This window comes from Coregonus clupeaformis, chromosome 12 (genome assembly GCF_020615455.1).
Source record: "Coregonus clupeaformis isolate EN_2021a chromosome 12, ASM2061545v1, whole genome shotgun sequence".
Classification (NCBI taxonomy): domain Eukaryota; kingdom Metazoa; phylum Chordata; class Actinopteri; order Salmoniformes; family Salmonidae; genus Coregonus; species Coregonus clupeaformis.
This window is the reverse complement of record NC_059203.1, coordinates 50,010,767-50,033,150: the sequence shown is the minus strand read 5'-3', so window position 1 is coordinate 50,033,150 and position 22,384 is coordinate 50,010,767.

Genomic DNA, 22,384 nt, shown 5'->3' with positions numbered 1-22,384 from the left:
TCGAGTCCGAGAGCGAAGGAGGGAGAAGCAATGGGGTCCGTCCAATCGATCAGCTTCTCAGTTCCCAGTCGGGTCGGGTGGTGGACCAGAACACGTCGATCATTCTCCACCACAAAGGATTAGTGGAGAGGTCCTCTCTCCCGATTCTGAACCCATGCAAGTGGGGCGGCACGGGTTAACCAAGGAGGAGCGTCAACATAGACGTAAGACCAACTGCTGCCTCTACTGTGGTAGCTCGGGACATTACATCTCCACTTGTTCCCGGCGGTCGTCAAACTGCCCGGCTCGCTAAAGTTGGGAGGACTTTTAGCGAGCCAGTTTCAACCTCTCAGTACCTCTGTCAGACCCCGTTTCCGGCTACCCTTGTGAACAGGAATCAGAGCTTAGCGATTAACGCTTTATCGATTCAGGTGCCGATGGAAGCTTTCTTGATGCCGAGTTGGTGGAACAGCTGGGGCTTTCCAAGGAGCAATTGCCGGAAGCCATTGAAGCGACCACTCTGAACGGCAGTAGTCTGGCACGTATCACGATGAGGACTGAACCGGTTAAGATGCTGTTGTCGGGGAATCATTCGGAGATGATTTCATTCTTCATTCTGCCGTCTTCCCATGTTCCTCTGGTCCTTGGATACCCCTGGCTGAAGGAACACAATCCCACGTTCGATTGGGTGACGGGCAAGGTAACGAGTTGGAGCCTTGATTGTCATGCTAACTGTCTCAAGACTGCCTGTCCCCATTCGGTTCCCAGTCAGGTGATTGAGGCTAAACCCCCAGATTTGTCCCTGGTTCCCGAGACATATCACGATTTGGGGAAGTGTTCAGTAAGCAGAAGGCTCTGTCACTCCCTCCCCACCGACCATATGATTGTGCCATCAACCTGTTCCCTGGAGCTGTCTACCCCAAGGGAAGGTTATACAGTATCTCCCGCCCTGAACGTGAGGCTTTGGAGACCTACATCAAGGAGTCCCTAGCTGCTGGTCTCGTTCGTCCCTCGTCATCACCCCTGGGGGCAGGATTCTTCTTTGTGGGTAAGAAGGATGGCTCTCTTCGACCGTGTATTGATTATCGGGGGTTGAATGACATCACGGTCAAGAACAAGTATCCCCTGCCCTTGATGAGTTCTGCCTTCGACTCCTTACAGGGTGCTACGGTGTTCACCAAGCTAGACCTACGCAATGCGTATCACATGGTCCGGATCAGAGAGGGAGACGAGTGGTTGACGGGTTTCAATACACCGATGGGTCACTTCGAGTATCAGGTGATGCCGTTTGGACTGACCAATGCTCCAGCGGTATTCCAGAGTATGGTGAACGACGTCCTGAGAGATATGATCGGTCTCTTTGTGTTTGTTTACCTGGATGACATTCTGATCTTCTCGAAGGAACCTTCCGACCACGTCCAGCATGTCCGGCAGGTTCTGCAGCGATTGTTGGAGAATCGCCTGTTCGTGAAGGCCGAGAAGTGCGAGTTTCACGCCCACACGACATCCTTTCTCGGGTACATCATCTCCAGGGGAGAGATTAGGATGGACCAGGAGAAGGTTAGAGCGGTTCTGGAATGGGCCCAGCCCGGTACGAGATTGCAGCTCCAGAGATTTTTGGGGTTTGCGAATTTCTACCGCAGATTCATCCGGGATTACAGCCGTGTGGCCGCTCCGTTAACGGCCTTGACTTCCAGTATCAGGAGCTTCAAGTGGAATCCGGAGGCGGATCGAGCGTTTCTGGATTTGAAGAGGCGATTCACCAACGCACCGATTCTCTCTCAACCGGACACGGCCCGTTAGTTCGTGCCGTTGAAGTGGACGCGTCTGATGTGGGAGTTGGCGCCATCCTGTCGCAGCGATGCTCCACGGACAGTAAACTCCATCCCTGCGCCTACTACTCTCGTCGCCTTTCGCCTGCGGAGAGGAATTACGATGTGGGTAACCGGGAGCTTCTCGCGGTGAAACTTGCCTTGGAGGAGTGGCGCCACTGGTTGGAGGGGGCGGAGCAGCCGTTTATTGTCTGGACTGACCACAAGAATCTTGCTTACGTGCAATCGGCTAGACGTCTCAACTCCCGTCAGGCCAGGTGGTCGTTGTTTTTCGGACGATTCAATTTTTCCCTGACGTTCCGACCTGGATCTAAGAACGGCAAGGCGGACGCCTTGTCTCGGATGTTCTCCAAGACGGAGGAGAGTGGGTCCAAGACCGAGACAATTCTCCCCGGAACTGCGTCGTGGGAGCTGTTAGGTGGAAGATTGAGGAGGAGGTGATGGCGGCTCTTCGGACGCAGCCCGGTCCCGGTAACGGTCCACCCGGTCGGTTGTTTGTGCCTGAGTCGGTTCGTCCTGCGGTCCTCAAATGGTCCCACGCCAGCAAGATGGCTTGTCACCCTGGCGTGGCTCGGACGATGGCGTTTCTTCGCAGACGTTTTTGGTGGCCTGCCATGGCCGAGGATACTCGGGGTTATGTTGCTGCCTGTCCAGTGTGTGCGCAGAATAAGAGTACCAATCGGCCCAGCTCTGGACTACTTCACCCCCTTCCTATTCCCCGGCGACCATGGTCGCATCTGGCCCTGGACTTTGTCACTGGGTTGCCCGCTTCTGAGGGGAACACGGTCGTTCTGACTATCGTGGACAGATTCAGCAAGTTCGCCCACTTTGTGCCAATTGCCAAGCTTCCCTCTGCCTCGGAGACGTCCGAGATCCTGGTTAGGGGAGGTTTTCAGGGTCCACGGGTTGCCCAGTGATATCGTTTCCGACCGTGGCCCTCAGTTTACCTCTGCTGTCTGGAAGTCCTTCTGTTTGGCCATTGGAGCTACAGTCAGTCTCACATCTGGTTTTCACCCCCAATCTAATGGTCAGGCGGAGAGAGCCAACCAGAAGATGGAATCCACGCTACGCTGCCTGGCCTCTTCCAACCCCACCTCCTGGGTCTCTCAGTTGCCTTGGGTTGAGTATGCCCACAATACTCTCCCCTACATCTGCCACTGGGATGTCTCCCTTCCAGTGCCTGTATGGCTACCAACCTCCCTTGTTCCCTTCTCAGGAGAAGGAGCTCTCAGTGCCTTCTGTTCAGGCCCATATTCGTCGTTGCCACCGGACCTGGCATCGGGCCAGAAAGGCACTCCTTAGAGTTTCGGACCGGTATCAGCTCCAGGCGAATCGTCGCCGGATCCCCGCTCCCACCTACACCATCGGAGATAGGGTCTGGTTGGCCACACGGGATCTTCCTTTACGGACTGAGTCTAGGAAGTTGTTACCGAGTTCATTGGTCCGTTTGTGGTGGAGAAGGTGATCAATCCGGTGGCAGTTCGACTCAAACTCCCGAGGACGCTCAGAGTCCATCCCACCTTTCATGTCTCCTGCCTCAAGCCTGTTTTCCTCAGTCCTCTGTTGCCTCCTCCGCCTCCTCCTCCTCCTCCTCGGATGATCGGAGGTGGTCCTGCCTACACGGTGCGACGCATCATGGATTCCAGACGGCGGGGCCGGGGTTTCCAGTATCTCGTGGACTGGGAGGGGTATGGTCCTGAAGAGAGGAGTTGGATTCCGCGGCGACAGATCCTAGATGCTGACCTCATCCGTGACTTCTACCGCCTCCATCCTGGCGCTCCGGGAGTCCGCCCGGTGGCGTTCGCGGAGGGGGGGTACTGTAACGATCCCGGCAGTCTGAGTCGGGTCCTGTCTGTGGACTAGTTTTTCGGCTCGTGATCTCCAGTTTCCCGAGGGTTCTGGAACGCTCCGGGGAGCTCTCTTGATTTCCGCACCTGCATCCCATCAGCAATCTGCACACCTGGTCCTGATCATCACCCTTCTTAGGCTCTGGCCTAACATCCATTCCCTGCCGGATCGTTAGCCATGAACATCACTCGTCCGGAACCTTCATCCAACCTCTGCCTGGTGGTCGGCGGCTGCCGAGCCATGATTGGATCAACCACTGCACCCCCAACAACTAATCAACGCCGCCCGCTCTGTTCCCTGGATTATTCAGCATCACTCTTGACTTTGTAAATAAACACTCACCTTCGTTTCAACTTACCTTGTCCTGGTCTGCTTCTGGGTTCTGGCTTTGTAACTCGTGACAGGTAGGTTCGTTGATCACTTGTGTGAGATTGAGGGCATCTAGTTTGGATTGTAGGATGGCCGGGGTGTTAAGCATATCCCAATTTAGGTCACCAAGCAGTACGAACTCTGAGGATAAATGGGGGGAAATCAATTCACATATGGTGTCCAGGGCACAGCTGGGGGCTGAGGGGGGTCTGTAGCAAGCGGCAACAGTGAGAGACTTATTTCTGGAAAGGTGGATTTTTAGAAGTAGAAGCTCAAACTGTTTGGGCACAGACCTGGATAGTATGATAGAGCTCTGCAGGCTATCTCTACAGTAGATTGCAACTCCACCCCCTTTGGCAGTTCTATCTAGACGGAAAATGTTATAGTTGGGGATGGAAATTTCAGAATTTTTGGTGGCCTTCCTAAACCAGGATTCAGACACTGCTAGAACATCAGGGTTGGCGGAGTGTGCTAACGCAGTGAATAACTCAAACTTAGGAAGTAGACTTCTGAAATTTACATGCAAGAAACCAAGGCTTTTGTGATTACAGAAGTCAGCAAATGATAGCGCCTGGGGAGTAGGAGTGATACTGAGGGCTGCAGGGCCTGGGTTAGCCTCTACATCACTGGAGGAACAGAGGAGGACTAGAATAAGGAAACGGCTAAAGGCTTTAAGAACTGGTCTTCTAGTGCGTTGGGTACATAGAATAAAGGGGGCAGATTTCCGGGCGTTGTAGAAAAGATTCAGGGCATTATGTACAGACAAGGATATGGAAGGATATGAGTAAAGTGGAGGTAAACCTAAGCGTTGGGTAACAATGAAAGAGATAGCATCACTGGAGGCACCAACTGAGTCGGTCTCCGCGTGTATGGGGGGTGGGACAAAGGAGCTATCTAAGGCAGGTTTAGCTGGGCTGGGGGATCTACAGTGAAATAGTACAATTAGAAATAACCGAAACAACAATAAGCTAACCATATTGACATGGGAGAGAGGCATAAAGCAATCACAGGTGTAATTTGAGAGAGCTAAGACAACAGCTGGTAATGAGGACACAGTTTGGGCTGAGGCTAAACATAAACAGGATGCGGTACCGTAAAAAGGAACAGTCCAGCAGACATCAGCTGTATAGCTGAGTTTTCATAAGGTCCGGTGAACAGCAATAGGCTAGTTCGGAGGTAGTTCGGGGGCTGCTAAAGCACTAGCGAGCAAGAGGCCACGGCTAGTGTGTGCTAGCGGGCCGGGGCTAGCAGATGGAATCTTCGTGGTCGACGTCGTAACGGGAAGCCTGTTGTAAAAACATCAGACGATTTCGTCGGCAGACCAGTCGTGTAGGATCGGCGGGGCTCCGTGTCAACACTAGGTGGTCCCGTCCGGTTGACAGAGAGGTAGATAGCCAGGAGATGGGCCTAGCTCAGGATGATTAGCCAGACCACAACGTCCATTTTGTTGCTGCTAGCTGGTAGCGATGAATCCGGAGTTAAAGGTCCAGTGATTCAGTGATTCCGGCAGAAAAACTGATATGTTCTGGGTCGATAACGCGCTCTGCAGAAAGTGCAGACTGGCCGAATAATAGTCCAGACTAGAGCTGGCTGGTAGGTGGTGCAGGCCACGGACAATGGTGAAAAACCGCTAACGGTAGCTGATAGCAAGTAGCTAGTTAGCTGGCTACTCCCGTCCGGTAGACCTAGAGGTAGATAGCCGGGATATGAGCCTGGCTCTAGGCTAGCTCGAGGCTAACTGGTGCTTGCATCGGGGGCAGTGGTGATTAGCCAAACAGCAACATCCATTCGGTTGCGGCTAGCTAGTTGCGATCCGGTGATTAATGTCCAGTGATTAAATTATTCCGGCAGAAAAATCCAATGTTCTGGGTGAAATACCGCTAACTGTGGCTAATAGCAAGTAGCTAGTTAGCTGGCTAGCTAGTTTCAACTGGAGATTCTAGATAAAAGGTAAGTCAATAATAGAATCCGTTCCACATTGAGTGAGGCGGGTTGCAGGAAAGTATACTTTGTAGAAGGATGAAAAGTCTGATAGGGAAATATGTACAAAAAATACAAAAAAACAGGGTATTTACAGGCCATTTACAGACACACGACAAAAACAGGACTGCACTACTACGCCATCTTTGGTGCAGCATTAAACAATACTGCACCAAACATCTTAGTTAGATGTAAAATTGCCCGACTAAGATCACCTCGGCAAAAACATCAAAATGAATGACAGATTTCTTGAATTAGATTAATTGTAACTATTATCTCAAAATGGACAAACAGTACTGTTGCCGCTTTTTTCTTTTAAGGTATTTTAAGCAATTATGCGAGCACACTCGTTCGGTTCGCCTAGCCGACTTCGGCTGGCCGCCAGCCGAACTGTATCATGCTGACGCCTTTAGGTATACTAGATCAGGCTTCCTGGTGATTCCAATGCTCATCCAATGATGGAAGTCTATGACAAAGTTCACAGCCAATCTGCAAAAATATTCTAAATATGAAAATACTCATACAGGAGTAATAAGAGATTCTGATTTCAGTGGGTCAATGGATGAGAGAGAATTACCTGTGAAAACTCTCCAGGCCTCTTCTCCTCTGGCTGTGGTTGAGTTTTGCTGGGCAGAGAGCTGAGGGGAGTTTTGCCACATCTGGGCCCCATTAGCCACATCGGATCAGAACCTATGCTAGAAAAGACAGCTGCCTGGAACTGAACAGGAAATGGGAGTTTACCTTAATTCAATGAAACATTACGCTTAAATTACCACAGATATAAAGAAAAATAATAATGCAGGAAGATGAAGAGAAAGTAACGTTTGTCTACCTGTCATATATGAGTGGCTCGATTTTCCTGATCAACGACCCGGACCTTGACAACTCCCTCCTTGGTGTTGGATATGGGTGCACTACACTTGAGCCCCTGTGAGTTGAACCTTGACCCCACATGTACGTCAACACACTCAGCAGCCAGTCCTATAAAACCAGTGCTGAAGATTGGAATTGTGATTGGGGGATGCTGAGTGGAACTCGTTCAGGCCTAGTTTAGACAGCATTGCACGGACATGCACACACACACACACACACACACACACACACACACACACACACACACACACACACACACACACACACACACACACACACACACACACACACACACACACACACACACACACCGCCTATACCCCGAGATGAGCCTGGGGGCTGTTGGGTAGATGGCCTTTCAGTGTGGCTGCCGGGGCCCAGAGCACAATGCTGGTGTTGTCTCTGACAGAATGGACCATTTTCAAACTGGATTATATTTCTGTTTAAAAATAAGAATTCCAAAAATATCATGTCTCTACGTAATTTTGAATCAGACAATCGCTTGGTTAGAATTTTGGACTTCAAGTGAGTTTAGCAGATACCGATGACCTTCAATTCAATTAATCTCAACACCGGATAACTGGCCCACTGCAGACAACTCAACAGACAAAGATTCTGGCCACATTGACACCACAGTCCAATCTATGAAGATACATAAATGTAGGATAATTGTTTGGAGATTGCAAAAAGTGATTACCATTGGCTGATCATCATTATTTAATCTAACCCCTATAGTATTTAGTTTTCATGAGTATTCAGTGCAGTGTGCGGAAAGAGTAATGTACAGCTGAAGTCAGAAGTTTACATACACTTAGGTTGGAGTCATTAAAACTAGTTTTTCAACCACTCCACAAATTTCTTGTTAACAAACTATAGTTTTGGCAAGTCGGTTAGGACATCTACTTTGTACATGACACAAGTAATTTTTCCAACAATTGTTTACAGACATATTATTTCACATATAATTCACTGTATCACAATTCCAGTGGGTCAGAAGTTTACATACACTGAGTTGACTGTGCCTTTAAACAGCTTGGGAAATTCCAGAAAATTATGTCATGGCTTTAGAAGCTTCTGATAGTCTAAATGACATCATTTGAGTCAATTGGAGGTGTACCTGTGGATGTATTTCAAGGCCTACCTTCAAACTCAGTGCCTCTTTGCTTGACATCATGGGAAAATCAAAAGAAATCAGCCAAGACCTCAGAAAAAAAATGGTAGACCTCCACAAGTCTGGTTCATCCTTGGGAGCAATTTCCAAACGCCTGAAGGTACCACGTTCATCTGTAAAAATAATAGTACACAAGTATAAACACCATGGGACCACGCAGCCGTCATACCGCTCAGGAAGGAGACGCGTTCTGTCTCCTAGTGATGAACATACTTTGGTGCGAAAAGTGCAAATAAATCCCAGATCAACAGCAAAGGATGTTGTGAAGATGCTGGAGGAAACAGGTAGAAAAGTATCTATATCCACAGTAAAATGAGTCCTATATCGACATAACCTGAAAGGCCGCTCAGCAAGGAAGAAGCCACTGCTCCAAAACCACCATAAAAAAGCCAGACTATGGTTTGCAACTGCACATGGGGACAAAGATCTTACTTTTTGGAGAAATATCCTCTGGTCTGATGAAACAATTAGAACTGTTTGACCATAATGACCATCGTTATGTTTGGAGGAGAAAGGGGGACGCTTGCAAGCCGAAGAACACCATCCCAACCATGAAGCACGGGGGGGGCAGCATCATGCTGTGGGGGTGCTTTGCTGCAGGAGGGACTGGTGCACTTCACAAAATAGATGGCATCCTGAGGAAGTTATGTGGATATATTGAAGCAACATCTCAAGACATCAGTCAGGAAGTTAAAGCTTGGTCGCAAATGTGTCTTCCAAATTGACAATGACCCCAAGCATACTTCCAAAGTTGTGGCAAAATGGCTTAAGGACAACAAGGTCAAAGTATTGGAGTGGCCATCACAAAGCCCTGACCTCAATCCTATAGAAAATGTGTGGGCAGAACTGTACAAATGTGTGCGAGCAAGGAGGCCTACAAACCTGACTCAGTTACACCAGCTCTGTCAGGAGGAATTGGCCAAAATTCACCCAACTTATTGTGGGAAGCTTGTGGAAGGCTACCCGAAATGTTTGACCCAAGTTAAACAATTTAAAGGCAATGCTACCAAATACTAATTGAGTGTATGTAAACTTATGACCCACTGGGAATGTGATGAAAGAAATGAAAGCTTAAATAAATAATTCTCTCTACTATTATTCTGACATTTCACATTCTTAAAGTAAGTGGTGATCCTAACTGACCTAAAACAGGGAATTTTTACTAGGATTAAATGTCAGGAATTGTGAAAAAACTGAGTTTAAATGTATTTGGCTAAGGTGTATGTAAACTTCCGACTTCAACTGTATGTAATTTCAGTCAACATTATTCAAAAAAACATCCTGTTCAACGTCCACCTACACCGTACATATGATATATCTGAGTACATATATGTGTTTGCAGCTGTATCTATCTGACGATTGAAAGATCCATTGTCTCTTGTCCTGGAGGTTTGTTTGTAAAAGGTCTTGTTCCTGTTTGGTCTGTGGAAGGTTGTATCCCTTTCTCTGTGAAGCATGCGGTGTGTTGAACGATGAGGTCACATGAAGCTTGGTTCTCGTAAGACCAGACTGTGTGCTGCTGCTGATGATTACTGTTATCTAGCCAAATGTATCCTCATTGTAAATATTGATCATTATGTTACCTTCATGTAGGCAGAGGTTGAAAACAAAGGATCTTGTTAACTTGTTGGAAACCAGATGCCTTATATTGATATGAAAATATATAATTATATGAATACATAATTGATGGAATTTATTTACAGTAATAAAAGCCTATAGATTAAGTGTGATCACATATTCAAATAATGAATACGTCATTGTTCTTCGAAAGCCTTAGAGATATGCCCACTAAGGATTCACTGCCACAATAAAGCATTGTAAGACAGAGTGCCACTCTCTATGTCACTGGTGGCTTGGCTAGACTCCCACTACTTCTTCCCTGAGGGGCTGAGTCTGTGCCAGGGTACTTCTCCAAGTGGTAGTGTGTTGAAGGAGTGATATTGATCCATTGGACAACACATCTTACAGTATACGCACAGTGAAGTGCTCATGGATTTTTCTCTGTCATTGAGTTGGAATGCTCCTTTGCATTAACATTCCCTCTCTCTGAACATCAATAATGAGCTTCCTGTTCTCATTGACATGAGTAAGGACATTTCTCTGTGGCAGTCAGACAAATTTCAGCAAGTGCACAGCTTGGTCTTTTATGTAACACTGCTGTTCATTGGCTATGAGTTATGGCCACAAGTGGATAATAAAAAGGTGCATGGCTCCACTAGAAAAGATCCCTGAAATGTCACCATCAAATGTCTCATGCCACTTTGTCCACATAAAAAAGTGGTTTTTATTGGCAGATGATTACTCAGTGCAACTATTAAACAGCTACTCATAAGTCACATCCACTTTTCCCCAGCCCCAACCTGGCAAGACAGGAGCATTACAAACCCACATACTGTAACCACATCCATTTCAAACATCTCTCATCTACCAAATAAACTAGGCATACATGGTCTGTAGACAGATACTGTGTCAACCACACAATTCACAACCATTTATAGACAGACAGAGACCTGTTACGTAACATGACTAATGACCGGTTTCAGTCAGCACTGAACAAATGCCTACAGTGAGTCACTAAGGTGTAACGACCAAAACATACAGTGTAGTAATACATTCATTACTGTATACTACTGAAATATACATCCCTCAAAGCTCACAAATCCCTAAACTAGCTTACACCACCTCTCTTATTCTATCGCAACCAAGCTGGAAACCATTATTTTCCAAGGAGGGGAGAGTTTGAGAGAAAGAGAAAGAGGCAGCCTAAAGAGCACAGCCCACAGTCTTCTCTCTTCAAAAGGCTGAACTCCCTGCAACCTGTCCTGCACTCATCAATCGATAAATTGGTCCTTGAAATTAGATCTGTGTGAAAGGCAGGCCACCCTGTCTAGGGGCCTGAAAGGGCTGGCCCCTGGGGTGGGTACCTATTGTATCCCCGGCCCGGGGCATTGAGGCTCACGGAGCCCCCATCCTCCCCTACCAAGAGGATCAGGTGACCCTCCTGTACCTTTGAAATTGGGGACGTGATCAAACACCCCGCCATCACGAACTCCACCACAGCCCCCTCTAGTCAAATCCAGTCCTCCTTACTGAAATGGATGGATTGGTTGCTTGGTTCATCAGAGAGAATTTCCATTCTTATTCAAAAATATCGAAAACTGGCTTAGGCGAGAATATAAAGTTGGAGTCCATTTAAGTGATTGTAAAAAAGTTTTACTTGTAAACGAATGAAAGTATCCAGGTAACTGTGTTTCCATGAAGTGGTTTAACTTTTTACTGCAGTGGGCTAAATCAGGGTCACACAGAGTGATTCTTGGTCTTAAACAAATCTACTTTGAAACAAAAGTATACACCTCACACACAAAAAAAATACACCTGTACCATGTCAGATATAGAGTTTAAATGTATTCCATTTTGAGTTTGCATCCCAACATTACACTTTATATACATTTATAACATTCCACCCACGAGGCCAAAGAGGGCGCTTTTGGTCATTGACTGCAGGAAAGGGCTACCTCTTTTACCATTACATAAAGAACAAAGTGTCATGGGGCGGTGGAGATTGTGTTTTCTCCTAACCATATGGATGGTATAGGTGAGTTGGTTGACATTTATTGCCATGAATCTTGCCCTAGAGGCAGAACTGAGCAATTTCCGCTAGATGGGCCAGCTGCAATGTCAAAATTGGCTATATTGTAAAAATTAGTGAAAACAGAAATGTGCTTTTTGTTCTTAATTTAAGGGTAGGGTTAGGCATTATGGTTAGCAGTGTGGTTAAGGTTAGGTTTATGTTATCTTTAGAGTCCCATCCTTTCTCTCTCTCTCTCTCTCTCTCTCTCTCTCTCTCTCTCTCTCTCTCTCTCTCTCTCTCTCTCTCTCTCTCTCTCTCTCTCTCTCTCTCTCTCTCTCTCTCTCTCTCTCACTCTAACTCTCTCTCTCTCTCCTGCTATCTCTCTTTTTAAACCCCCACTAGTTTGCCTCTGCTCTTTTTGTTCATTGTTCTCTAGTGCCTGTTGGGAGATGGGAGGGGAGAGTTCTTAATTCAACTTAATCCTCCATTAACATAAAAATAAATAAAAAAAAGAAGATATTTCACAAAATTATTAAATTAGTCCTTTATTACTCCTGTATGAGCAGAGAGAAATACTCGCCAGCAGAGCGGAGAAAAACACAAATATTATTATGCAAGTTTGTGTAATTGTAGATTAGGGTGACAATCTAGAGCAACAATAAAATAGAATAGTTGATAATCATGTATGGAGTAATATAATTTTGGCTAGGTGGAAGCCACAGTAACTTTTCATGTTAAACTTAATAGAGTCAACCTGCACTATGAAACCCTTACTTTCCAACAAGTCAACTACAACCTACCACTCAATCTGGACACCAGATGTTGGATGCAGTGGCTCTGGTCTGGTCTACAACAGTGGAATTCTGTGCCACATCTGAATTATGTGGCAGTCTTTTACATAGGTATTTACACATATCAACATGATTAGAGAGGTTTACTGCAGAGGAATTTAGAATGTTAGTATACATTCAAGTTGTGTAAGACATAAATAACGAAATAAAACCAAACAAGAGGTCTGTTCTCTACAGTAGTGATGGGAAGTTCGGCTCTTTTTACTGGCTCAGATCTTTTCAACTCGTTCAGTCAAAAGAACAAATCTTTCGACTCATTTCATTCGATTCAGTAATGCCTCGAGCACGAAGGACCCCCTACCAGCGAATCATTCACCATATAAGGGGTTATTGGAGCTGTCATTTGTGATTGAGACTTTCAAAAGTGTGCTTTGAACAATGTACATTTGTGATTGTTAGGCATACAAATAAGATTATGTATTCATTATTTTGAAACAAGGTCTAGTTATGGCCGTAAGTACATATAATTTGCGAACTGCAGCAGCCCCGAAGCAATTCGTTCTCGAGTTTGAGTGTTGAGCAGAGCAGTGGCGATTTCAGCATGTAAATCCTGGTGGGGCAAACCCCGCAATATTTTTCTAAATGCATGCCAGCAAAGCCACTACACAACACAACACTAAACAATACATTAATTGGACTATAACAGTGACAAATGGTGCCCACAAACTGTTAGGGCCTACATAAGCTGTCCCAACAGCAGAGTCCCACAGCAGTCCCAACACCTTACCACTGTTACACCTGGCCGTCAGCGGAGCTTTGTCTGGCAGCGAAACAATTAATTCAGCCTCATTTACTGCCTTTAAAAAAACATAGCTGATATGGCTGACTTGCTTAAACAAATGTGGTTTCTACTGACAATTGAGATGACGAGCGGATAAGAGGCAATCCGTAATTTCAATTAAGACATTAATGAGCGAGCTAGGACAGACATAGTCAATATAACTATTTGTTCAGCACTTTTGAAATGTACAGCGACAGAATTCAGAACATGGGCCGTTCTTACAGTATTCTCCCTGTACACCAAGTCAGAACCGTAGGATAAATAAAGGGGGCATATAAGCAGACAATGAAAGCTCTTACAATATTCGATGATGACATTTCTCTAAAACAAGCTATAGGCTACATGTGCACCACCAAGTCAGAACAGTAGGCTAAATTATGAGTGGAAAAGGGACCAAATTATTAGGGTGAGGCACATGGGCTACTAACAGCTTACTACACAACATACACTTAGTATTACTTTCTTAGCTACAGTATACATATCTCACTGGCATATTACATAATTTATGCAGCAGCATAAAATACATTTTCGGACTCACCTTGTTGTGCTGTGCTCACTTGAACAGGAAGGTGGCGCGGTGGTCCTTGGTGGGCAAATTTTGTCATCAACCTTTGTCATCAAAGTCTGGCATTCTCTGGATTTATGGTGCTCTCAAGACAACTGGGAACTCAGAAAAAAACAAGGTTGAATAATGACGTTAGTGATCTTCAGGTCAGAGCTCTAGAAAGAGGCCCGAGTTCCTGACTTGGAATTCTGAGTTGGATGACCATTCAAAACGTATTTTCCCAGTCGGAGCTCGTTTTCTTCTGAGTTCCCAGTTGTCTTGAACTCACTGAAGTCTGAGATTTTCCCAGTTTCTGAGTTTCCAGTTGTTTTGAAAGAGGCAGAAGTCATGCTGGATTGACAGCATGGCCAATGTTGAATGTTTATCCTTTTAAGCTTGGAAAAGAGACCCTTAAGCCCAGACTTGGACCACCCATCCAATCCGCTAGTGATTGCATTGCAATGCTTGCAGTTAGCCACTGATTCCTTCCAACCCACTCATTGTTGAAATTGCGATTTCCAACTTGTTGTGTAATGTTTATGTCCAATGGCCGATGAGCACCGATACCTAATTTATCTTCGTATGACAAGGTTTGAAAAGGATTTGCCAGTAGATTGTCAACTTGATTCATGATGACTGCTAGCTTACTAGTTAAGATTTTGAAAGTATGATGTTGACATGATCAGTCCAATCAAAGCTACTGTAGATATAACGTGATTTGAAGTCATTTTACCTGTGGCCAATGACCTTGAGCCTTCTTGGATGGGCACTTCTAATGTAACTCTATGGCAGCACCCTAGGGGCTTGAATTTTTTTGCTCTCCCCGTAGATTTTGAGGTGACATAGTGTCACCATGAGTGACAGAACACTGAGCCAATCACAGCGCAACTAGAGAACATTACCAACCCCTACACTTCGTATTTTCCGCTGGCTGCCCCACCACCACAGAAAGCACTGAGCTAGGCTCAAACACCTTCATTTTGGAGCTGCCTTACTAAAAAAAAAGACACCATGTTTGTATGCGGCTTTATTAACTCAATGTTATTTGTTTTGTTTTTTACATTGTTTGCAAACTGATATGTGACACATATTAATGCACAATTAACATGCTAAACATGGGGCTCAAAACAGGTGGTGCTCTTCCCCACCTGCCCTGAGTGACAGGTTGCCACTGGAGCAGAGGCAGGCTGTGTAGCCTATGTTTTGGTTCTAAAAAGCTGTCCATCAATAACATTCAATAATCAATTAATTGCATTAATTATTGTACCATGTGATCAGTTCTAAACATGTATTTTTCTTCTCTATGCTGCCTGCAGCATGATCAATTTTTCTGCATTCATATGATGATTCATCATGATAGCCAGTTGGTGGTAGGAGCACGTCTCCGGAGCCGGTGAGTCGGAGGAGTGCGTATTAAAAGTAAATTTATGCTTGATCCAAAATGTGGTCGGAGGCGCCATATGGACAGTGCGACGCAATTGCAGAGGCTCCGGGGCATGCAGAGGCCAAAGTACAGCTCTGTACCGCATCGCCATGCGCCGGGCAAATTTTGTAACAATGCGGAGAGCTCTGTATAGCTCCGAACTGACATAATTGGTTGATGGTAGGTGGGGGCGGGAGGTCCAGTATAAACACAAACTCACTACCTTGACAACTTCCTTCAAAATAGCTCTGCTCAGCGAAGCGCAAGAAGAAAAAAAAAAAAAAAAAGTATGAATGCCCTGACTTCCTGACGTAAATGCTGTATGGCCACTGCAAATATCGGATTGAACATGCAGACCCTTTAAATCCTGCTGTAGAATTCATTGCGGCCAGCAGGTCAAACAAATGACTAAATTAACGAGACACTCTGAAAAACGAATCATGACTCTCGAGTCAGTAAAATGAGTTGTTCAAAAATCATGACTCATTCGCAAACTGCACATCACTACTCTACAGTAACTACTGTATGTATGAACAAACTAACACCATGGCACTTCTACGACGCCTCCAACTTTGCGACATCCACATCAGTGTGGACAGTAACAGTAACGGACAGGGACGGCCTGTTCAATAGGGCGATATGGGCGACGCACTGCCAAACGGGAAAAGGAAGGGATTTTTTTTCTAATCAATTATATCACGGCAACAGTAGTTATCAGTGTTGTAATCTATACGTCTGATCTGCCACAGTGCCACACTGCCACTAAATGTCCAATCAGGCTAAAGTCGTGCTTCAAATGGCTCCACCCCCTTTTGGGGCGATTTCAGTCAGATTGAAAATCGCCCAGAACTTCTGTCATAGACTCCCATGTAAAATCTATTTTTTTCAAATTTCAGAGCCTTCAATACAATCTCAATGGGTGTCTCTGGGCTTGCACTTACGCGCTTTCGTCACATGAACGTAACTAAGAAAAGAGAGGGTAGCAGCCTCAATCAATTCACTACTACTATCAACATGGCTAGGCTTCAGTGCAACTCGATTGTGTCTTTGAAATAAGTTCCTTTTGTCGGCGAACAAATGAAGATAAATTGGCAACGAAACAATTAGGACCTCCCAGACCAAATTTAATAATTCAACAGGTTTCTACTAAAGGGGGGAAGTCCTACACCCGAGGATTTTCCAAAAATTGGTATGAACGAAAAACCTGGCTAGCAGGCTGCGATGTAGCTAATGCAGTTTTCTGCTACCCCTGCTTACTCATTCACCCTGAAGGCGGCACTTCAGACAGCACCGCTTGGACAGCGACTGGTGTAACCGACATGCACCATCTTTCAGAAAAGATTAAGAAACATGAGCTGTCAAAGACCCACATGGATAGCTGTTTGAGAATTTCTGCTTTGGGGAGAGTGAATATTGCCACTCAACTGGATGAGGGATACAGGCTAGCTGTCCGCCGCCACAACGATGAGGTTAGCAAGAACCGCCATATCCTCAGCCGGCTAATCCAGTGTGTGAAGTTTTGCGGCGTGTTTGAGTTAGCTTTGCGAGGCAAAGATGAAACTGAGGGCTCCACCAACCCTGGTATTTTTCTTGGACTTGTCAACTTTGTGGCACAATTAGATGAGGTGTTTGATGACCATCTTAAAAATGCTAAAGTTTTCAAGGGCACATCAAAGACCATTCAAAACGAGCTACTGGAGTGTATGCTAGCGGTCACGAGGGAACATATTGTGGAGGAGGTGAAGTCTGCGAACTTCGTAGCTATCCAAGCTGACGAGACCACGGACGTTTCTACACAGACACAGTTGGTGCTTGTGCTGAGGTACATAGATAGCAAGCACAAAGTGCAGGAGCGCTTTTTTGAGTTCCTTCCCATCTCGGAATCAACCTGTCTCAATCGCCAGTGTACTTTTGGAGAGACTGAACGGTCTTTTTGCCGATGACGAGAAAGTCAAACTCATTGCGCAAGCTTACGATGGAGCCAGTGTGATGAGGGGAGAGAAGGCTGGTGTGCAGAAAAAGGTGCGTGAGCATTTCAAGAATGCCCATTACGTGCATTGCTATGCGCATCAGCTGAATTTGATCATACAACTTTTTTTTTCCCGGTCACCCAAACGCACCAGCATTCTTGACCAGACTGTTGCACGAAGACTGCCCAGACCTTCATCCACACGGTGGAACTTCAACAGCAGAGTCGTGAACACTGTCTACGAGAATCGAGACGACCTCATAGAATGTTTTGAAGCCATCCGGACGGGTTCATTGGGTTCATTTGACCAGGGCACAGTGAGAGAGGCATCTGGCTACGTGAGGATGCTGCATGATGAAGATTTTATTTTTTTCCTGCGGCTTTTTTCACAAAATCATGCCCCACGTCGACATTCTGTACCAGAAGCTACAGAAGAAGGACATCGATGCTGTCTTTATCAAAAGTGCCCTCGACAGCTTCACAAGCAGTGTGCAGGCCATAAGGTAAGATTAAACAATATCATTCGATCTTTCTCAAAGCAGAGCTTTATTTGAAAATGTATGCATGAAAGGAGACTGCATTTGTGTTTGAAATTACATTATTCTCATTATATATGGCCAGTGGTGTAATCTATTTTATTTTATATACTATGTGTACTGTGCAGTGGTGCTCATAAGTGTATGAACACATTCTAAAGTTGACTAAAAGAGGAATAAAAAATAAAAAAATAATCTTTTGGAAATTTATCTTAATGACTTAATTAAAAAAAGTTGGAAAATCCAACCTTTATGGACACCAATTTTCTTTTCTTTTTTATTCCTCTTTTAGTCAACTTTAGCATGGGATCATAAGCTTATGAGCACCACTGTATACTGTGCTGAACATCCAGGCTATGTGAGACACAAAGGCTAACTTAAACACTAAAGACTTTATGCATCCCTGCCCATTTTAAGTGGAACTGAAGTATTTGTACTATACATCATGGATACATTGCATATACCTGTGCATCACATAGACAACAATACTGTACAAAGCCAACAAACACATTGGTCTGTTTGCCTTCAGGGACTCCTCTCAACAGCAGCTGCAAGAAGCAACAGGAGCCAAAAGACCCAGAACAGCTTTGAGAGAAGAGGAGAAGCAGAGGCTGTCTGAAGAGGTCTGCAACACCATCCTGGATCACACCAAAGAAAGGTTCTCTTTCTCTGGCCACCTTGTGAGTGCTACCTTACTGCAAGCAGACATGTTTGAAAGGTACTGCCATTCATTTCCTGATGAGGCTCTGAATGCCACTGTGAATGCATACCCCATGCTGAGCAAGGCAAAGCTCAAGACAGAACTATCTCTGATCTATGAGAATCCTGAATTCAAGGGAGGCTGTGGTGCACTGGCACTGTACCAGGTTCTCATGAGCTACAACCTCCAGGAGACGTTCTCTGAGACTGTGACTCTGTTGAACATCCTCATAACTACTCCCATGACAACAGCTGAAGCTGAGAGATGTTTCTCAACTTTGACACGAGTTAAGACATTCCTGCGAAATTCAATGGGCCAGGAACGTCTGAATGCACTGGCCATGCTTTCCATGGAGAGGGAACTAGTCCTCAGCATGCCTGATTTCAATGAGAAAGTCATTGAACGCTTTGCTGTATTGAAACAGAGAAGAGAACAGTTTCAGTACAAGTAATGTAGCCTCTCTCTCTCTTTGTCCCTCCCTCCCTGTCTCTTTAACACACACACGCCCAAATCAGTTCACAGTTGATGTTGTTTAAAATAGTTATTTTTCATTTTAAAAAAAGTAAAACAAAAAAAAATATCTGTTCATGTTCATTTTTACAAATCTATACAATTGGCCAGAATATGGTTGTTTATATTTACAAATCTATACAATTGGCCAGAATATGGTTGTTCATTTTTACAAAGCCATACAGATAGCTGTGTTTACCTTTTCTAGAAATTACTTTCAAATTCAGTTTTCAAGCAAAATGTCTATCACTGTTCATTTTCACAAATCTATACAAGAGGGCAGAATATGGAAGTCTATAAAAATGTCTTATTACCAATAACTTGCATCAATGTTTTCAGTAGCCTCTATCAAAAGCTCCTGCTTGCTTGTTGTGAATTATGCTCAGGTGCACATATTTCCAATTCAACCATGAGGCAAAAAATGTGGTAAAAGCTCTTGTTGATCCTGCAATCTGAACAAATACCAAGATGCTGTATTTTCAGCTGATATTTCATTTGTTTATGGAAATGCATATTGTTTATGCAGTGTTGAGGAATGTGAAAGACACCCTTTATTTTTACTGTGATAACTTATTTTGATTTTGTAAGCCAACACTTTTGAGATCAGTCAATAAATGCTTCTGGTATTGACTTATATGCTGCCCCTGTCTTCATGTTGTTGCTGGACATATCTTTTTAAAAATGTGTGTAGGTCACCTAAATCATCAGAAAAATTGCCCCCCCTGAGAATTTTTTCAGGAGCCGCCACTGGTAACGGATTACATTTAGAAAGTAACCTACCCAACCCTGTCAGTCTGAATGAGTAAAAGTAGACCCTCGTAGATCACCCCTAACTTCACCGTTATCTTAAACTGTTACATGTGTCCTGTTGCCCAAGGTTAACTCCTCTGGCTGCTAAGCTCTGTTACAGCGTATGTACTCTGCAGTTAAGAGGTCCTTAATATACGCACTGGTTGTTCGGGCAACCTCGTGTCTAAAGGGCCTGAACAAATAAATACATCGAATAAGCAATGATAACAAATCCAACATTATTATGTTTTTAGCTGTCGTATTCAATAAATCCTCTCTGTCTCAATTTCAGTCAAGTGCTGCTGCTGTTGAATGTCATTTAAATTGTAACAAGATGGGTTATTGTCAGGTTATTCTTGGATTTAGTAAGATGTTGGCCCTGGATGGGTGAGTAACCTTTGGTAGAATACTTCCCTTTGCTCCCTCCCTGTGGCGTACACTGGAATAGTCTCTGGAATAAGCCAAGTCACACACAGGGAGGTTGCCATCATGTTTATAATCTCTCAACAGACTTTTCATGAGATTTGGTCATGGGTTATCAAGTCATAATTGACATAAAACATGTCTGCCAAGTTTCTCACCTATTCCAAAGTACCATGCATACAACCGTTGATGTCCACAGTAACAAATAAAAGGTACACATTTGTACATCATTGATTTTGAATTTATCATGTGTAGCCTGGTGAGTTTGAACTTACCACATTGAGGCAGTAAAGGTATCAGATAATTTCCCTAGCACAGCACAGCACAGCACATCACAATAACTGTAGTGGCATGGTAGAAATGACACAGTTGGTGGTCCAAGCTTAAATTTACATTTACATTTTAGTCATTTAGCAGACGCAGCGACTTACAGGAGCAATTAGGGTTAAGTGCCTTGCTCAAGGGCACATTTACGTCATTTAGCAGACGCTCTTATCCAGAGCGACTCACAAATTGGTGCATTCACCCTATAGCCAGTGGGATAACCACTTTACAATTATTATTTTTTTTTGGGGGGGGTAGAAGGATTACTTTATCCTATCCCAGGTATTCCTTAAAGAGGTGGGGTTTCAAATGTCTCCGGAAGGTGGTGAGTGACTCCGCTGTCCTGGCGTCGTGATATTGGTTATTATGTGTTTGCATACATACAGTAGAGTACACTATCAAGTCATTTTGCATCGCATCACCAGAATCGAGGGAATGTGGACAAAATATTTCAGACAAAATGTGCTCATAATTGTTTTTTTTCTAGTAAAATTAACAACAATATACCATAATTGAATGTCCTGCCAAAATAAAGGAAACACTAACATAAAGTGTCTTAATAGGGAATTCCCACTGGGCACACATTTGTTAAATCAATGTTGTTTCCATGTCATTTCAATCAAATTACGTTGAACCAACGTGGAATAGACGTTGAATTGACGTCTGTGCCCAGTGATTTGGGCCACCATGAGCCGCCAGAACAGCTTCAATGTGCCTTAGCATAGATTCTACAAGAGTCTGGAACTCTATTGGAGGGATGCAACACCATTCTTCCACGAGTAATTCCATAATTTGTGTTTTGTTGATGGCGGTGGAAAATGCTCCAGAATCTTCTAGAAGTATTCAATTAGGATGAGATCTTGTGACTGAGACACACACACACTTTCACACTCACCACATACGCTGCTGCTACTGTCTATTATCTATCCTGTTGCCTTTTAACTTTACCTCTACCTACACTGAACAAAAATATAAACGCAAAATGTAATGTGCTGGTCCCCAGTTTTCATGAGCTGAAATAAAGACCCCATAAATGTTCCATATGCACAAAAAGTGTATTTCTCTCAAATTCTGTGCATACATTTGTTTATATCCCTGTTAGTTAGCATTTTATCCTTTGCCAAGATAATTCATCCACCTGGCAGGTGTGGCATATCAAGAAGCTGATTAAACAGCATGGTCAGTACACAGGTGCACCTTGTGCTGGGGACAATAAAAGGCCACTCTAAAATGTGCAGTTTTGTCACACAACACAATGCCACAGATGTCTCAAGTTTTGAGGGAGCGTGCAATTGGCATGCTGACTGCAGGAATGTCCACCAGAGCTGTTGCCAGAGAATGTAATGTTCATATCTCTACCATAAGCCGCCTCCAACATCGTTTTAGAGAATTTGGCAGTACGTCCAACCGGCCTTACACCCGCAGACCAAGCGTAACCACGCCAGCCCAGGACCTCCACATCTGGCTTCTTCACCTGTGCAGACTGTCAGCTTTAATTCGAGGCTGTTTTCATCCATATCGTGAGGACTGGTTAGAAATTACAGCACTTTTGTACATAGTCCCCCCATTGAAGGGGAGCAAAGGTATTGGGACAAATTCACTTAAGTGTGCATATTAAAGTAGTAAACAGTTAAGTATTTGGTACCATATTCATAGCACGCAATGATTACATCAAGCTTGTGACTCTACAAATTTGCTCTTTTTGGTTGTGTTTCAGATTATTTTGTGCCCAATAGAAATGAATGGCAAATAATGTATTGTGTCATTTTGGAGTCACTTTTATTGTACAAATTAATGAAACTGTAAACACGCTGGCTAGCTAGCACACTAAAGCCAGTAGCACACTTGACAACTAAATAAAATGTTTAGGCCTATCTTCTCTGTCTAAAATAAAAACACTCAGGCCTACTT